This window comes from Pseudophryne corroboree, chromosome 1 (genome assembly GCF_028390025.1).
Source record: "Pseudophryne corroboree isolate aPseCor3 chromosome 1, aPseCor3.hap2, whole genome shotgun sequence".
In the NCBI taxonomy this organism is placed as follows: domain Eukaryota; kingdom Metazoa; phylum Chordata; class Amphibia; order Anura; family Myobatrachidae; genus Pseudophryne; species Pseudophryne corroboree.
Window position 1 is genome coordinate 8,767,111 of NC_086444.1, and position 4,877 is coordinate 8,771,987.

At 35.7% G+C, this 4,877-nt stretch overlaps 1 long non-coding RNA gene across 1 annotated transcript; it reads right to left on the reverse strand.

Annotated features, from left to right (window-relative positions):
• Nucleotides 1-753: 753 nt before the first annotated feature.
• Nucleotides 754-1,391, reverse strand: LOC134980741 (uncharacterized). Its single transcript, XR_010191753.1, has 3 exons — nt 1,100-1,391; nt 951-1,029; nt 754-868 (listed from the first exon to the last, which is right to left on the reverse strand). It is a non-coding gene; the product is annotated as an uncharacterized LOC134980741 (long non-coding RNA).
• Nucleotides 1,392-4,877: the final 3,486 nt, after the last annotated feature.

Below are 4,877 nucleotides of genomic sequence, written 5' to 3' on the forward strand. Positions count from 1 at the left end.
AAACAATATTTCATAAAACCCAACGCGTTTCGTCCGTTAAGGACTTCATCAGGGGTATGGGTCTTCGCTGGTGTTAGTCAAATGGAGAAGAGGAGGAAAGAACAAGAGAGCAAAAAAAAGAATCAATACAAATCATCATGATATACAGATATATATTCAAGTAACGTTTTCATTGTTTATAAAAGAAAACCTTTTTTCATTATTTCATTAACTATTACATCACAATTTTTCATAGAGAATGAATATTTAAATTCTTTAGTAGACATTGGAAAAAGAAGATACTCTCCAATAATCAATTCAGGTTTTTTTTTTTGTCCTAATTGCCTTATTTCAAAAGAAAATAACAACTTACTGTGCAAATATAACTGCTCTGAGTGGATTATTTCTTCTTTATAATACGGTAGTTTATTCTCTGTAATTCTAAGAATAAAATATATATATTGTTTTAAATGGTACTGAAAGGTTGAATATAGAATTACATCTAATTAAAATGGATCACTCACTTGGCTGTCTCTGGAGATAATCTTCATTAGAGATCAACTACTCCTATATTATTGTCAGTCAATGTTCAATATGTCTAAATAAGAAATTCAACAGTATTACGGGCCAAATGCCTCAAGGAATTTAGAATCTTATTGGAATATGTAGCCATACTCACTTTCCAATACAAATTCACTTGCTCACTGATGGTCTAATCTTGACCGGATGAATTAGTCTAAGAAATTAATTGAAGATAATTAAGGGTGTCCAAAGCACTTAATAGGCATATTTAAAAACTGAACTTTGTTATAACTTACTTAAAGTTCAGCACGATGATAACAAGTTGGGCTAAAAAGCTCCTTAAAATCCAATAAGGTGCATCTTCTAACTAGAATCAAAAGTGAATTAAATTAAGGACCTAATTAGTGACCAATAATAGCACTTAATATAGAGTCTTAATTGTTACTTACAATAAAAATTCTTTAGAGTTCGACAACAAGTAGGTTCTGAGCTCCACAGTGGCCGGTAAGATATAACTTCCAACTAGAACTAAATAAATTATATTATACTAAAAGCATAATTTGATATTAACCTATTAAAGAGCATCAGAAGTACTTACATTAAGAGATTCAGGACCTGTGTTGCTGCCTCCTTTCCTGTATGGCAAGTGATTTGGAAGAGATTTCTGAGGCCTATTTATACCCCTAGGGAGTTTACATCACTTCCTCCCTCTGCTGATAGGTTAGATCTGATGAGTCAATTATATGACATTTTACCAATATTAAACTAGTATAAGGCCTGATGCCTATATATATGGGTCAAGTTTATTCTACAGATGTTTGTGTCTGAAAGGCTAATGATAATATGGCATAATTAAATACTACTTCCGCCTTTCACTTCAATTATTTCCACGGTTTGCTGTATAATTACTACCCTCTGTATTAATTCGGATCGGGGCAGCCTCACTTGGCATTTTTACTGATTATCCCATTTCTTATTTAATTAAGCCCAGAGAGAAAATTGAACGAAGATAAACAAGTTCTCCTTATGTACCGCCGTGCGTTCCACCCATAACAGCGGTGGAACGCACAGCGTCACTTCCGAGTTGTCCCGTGCGCTCCATAGTAGCGGTGGAGCGCACGTCTGCACTTCCGGACCTGCGCATTAGCCGAATCTTCGTGCGTTCCTCCCATAGCGACGGTGGAACGCACAACGTCACTTCCGGATTGTCCCGTGCGCTCCAACCATTGAAGCGGTGAAGCGCACGTCTTTTCTTTGTGACCACATTGTCACATTAAAGTCCTACAGCACCAATATATTTTACACATCGGGAATGGGGCCATATCTATTGCCTTCTAATATATGTTAAAGATTGATCATAACATGAACATGAACATTACATTTATTGTCCCTATTTATTAAGATCCATTATAAAACCAATTGGAGTAAGTATAAAGAGAGTAAGACATTCTTTTCCCAATACCTTTACATTATTAGTTATTGACAAAACATATATACAGCGAAAAAAACATACAATACAATGCCATGCTATGCCATGCTATTGTGTATTGGTCTCGATGGGACTATAATCACATAGGGGGACTCATAAATGTATATCATTCTAAGTACATATCTACAAGTTTACACAGCCTAGCAACCTAAAAAGGAGACTATATCAAAGCCTTCATTTAGACCTTTCGGAATTTGGGTGTTCAGAGTGTATATCCAATATGTTTCTTGTTTTGCTAATAGTAAATCCCTATCGCCTCCTCTCATGTCTAATTTAATGTGTTCCAATACTGAGAAGGTTAAGCCTGTCACATCTGATCGATGTACTTCAAAAAAATGGCGAGGTAAACTATGCTGCATCATTTTATTTTTTATGTTCCTTAGATGCTCCTGAATTCTAATCTTAAGTTTCCGTTTGGTCTTTCCCACATACGAAAGACCGCATGGGCAATTGATCTTATAGATTACGTACTCTGTATTACAGGTTACTCTATCTTTCAGGGTGTGAAATTTGCCGTTCTCCAACTTAAGTTTAACTGAAGATTTTTGCATATATTTACAGCAAATGCATTGGTTGCAAGGAAAACATCCCCACCTGTTCCCCATAAGAACATGATGGTCACTCAAAAATTCTTGTGGCTTATCTTTTTTAAGATTGCTAGGTGCTATCAAATTTTTTAAATTCTGTGCTCTCTTATAGACTAATCGAGGTTTATTCGGCAGTGTAGGTCCTAAAACCGGGTCTTTTTGTAGTAGACCCCAATGTTTAGTCATTATCTTCTGTATTTTATTCGCATCTTTACTGTACTGAGTGATAAAAGATTTGCATTGGTTGGAATTATTGGGGATAGTTACAGATATGCCCTCTATAAGTTCTGTCCTGGATCTCTTGGAGGCCTTTAATCTGACCTCATTCAGGAATCCAGCTTCATACCCCCTTTCTATAAATCTCTCATAGAGAATGGCCGATTGTTCCCAATAGTCAGTCATGTCACTACAGTTTTTCCTCACCCTCACAAATTGGGAATAAGGGACTCCATTTTTCCATACTGGGTGATGACAGCTATTTTGAGGAATATAGCTGTTAGCATCTACAGATTTAAAGAAGGTTTTGGTAGTTATTCCTCCTATAGTACATCCTTTCAGTTCTAGATCTAAATAATCTATAGTAACTGGATCTGTTTTATATGTAAACTTTAGATTAAAGCTATTATTGTTCAGGTGATCTATGAACCTCTCTATACTATGTAAATCACCGTCCCATATAAATATAAGGTCATCGATATATCTTCTATATAATTTAATATTGGTCCTTTCAAAATCACTGTCATACACAAATTTATTCTCCCACTCGCCCATCAGAATATTCGCATACGATGGGGCAAATTTAGTCCCCATCGCGGTACCCTGTTTTTGTAGAAGATAACTACCATTAAATTCAAAAAAATTATGTTCTAAAATGAATCTAATGCAGTCAATAATGAATGTAACTTCTAACGCTGTATTCTTGGAATCCTTTTCCAATGCATTTTTCACTGCTTCTATTCCCCTATCATGTGGGATGGAGGAATAGAGGGCCTGTACATCCACCATTAACCACCTATTGGTGTCAGACCACTTGTGATTTTTGACAAGTTTTAAAAGGCTAGTTGAATCTTTAAGGTGGGATTTATTCAACAGAACATATGGCTGTAATTTTAAATCGATAAAATGTGAGAGATTAGAAGTAAGTGAGCTTATTCCTGCAATAATTGGACGGCCTGGAGGGCATTCTCTATTTTTGTGTACCTTAGGAAGTTGATAAAATAATGGCATTTTGGGAAATTTTTTGTAAAGATAATTAAATTCATCTTTACAAATTAAATTATTTCCTCTAGCGGTGTTTAAGAGTACATATAAAGAGTCTTGGAATTCTACAGTCGGATCTTTTTCGAGTTGAATATACGTGGAAGTATCTTCCAGTATGTTATAGGATTCCTTTAGGTATGCAGATTTGTCTTGTAGGACTACTGCCCCCCCTTTATCCGCAGATTTAATAATTATATTAGGGTCTTTAATCAGATTTTTAATGGCATTTTTTTCCTGTGGGTTGATATTATTATTGTATTTGCTATCATAAGTTTTCATTTTTCTAAAGTCGTCTCTGACAGACTCATAAAAAATATCAATATGGCTCCCCCGGGACTCTACGGGGTAAAATTTTGAAGGTAGGGAGACAACCGGTTTGTCCTTAGGCTCATATGATAATCTGGGAACAGGATTCTTTAGAAAATGTCTCTGTACAGTCAGGTTTCTAACATACCTATTTAGATCTATAAAAAGATGGAACTTATCAGCTCCCCCATTGGGAGCAAACTTCAGACCTTTAGCTAATACCGACTTTTCGGCTGTAGAAAGTTCTTTCGTTGATAAGTTAATGATTCCTGTTTCTGTTGTATTGGATATGCTTTCATTTTTTTGGGGGTGTTTTCTATTTCTATTTCTTCTACCACCTCTTCTTCCTCTCGGTAACCTCTTTTCATACCTTGCGGTATAGTTTTCTCTAATGTCTCCCCTTGTTTCAATTTTGTATGCTGGTGAACATTTGTTCGCCCCCCTAAAAAATGTTGCTTTCGCTCTGGTACATGGGGTGAATGGTCTTGTTCAATTCTATTGAAGGAACGGGATCTTAAATGGTCAAATTTATTATAATGCGATGGTATATCATCATAATACCTCTCTCTATACGGTTGGTACCTTTCTTGTTGTCTGTAATGATTTGAAGGTATTCTATCTCTAAAATTTTGCTGGCGATAAGAGAACCTCCTATTCCTATAAGGGGATCGATGAGTCTGTCTTCCCCGCTGTTTATACATCACTTCCTGCCAATCATTTCTATTGTGTTCCAT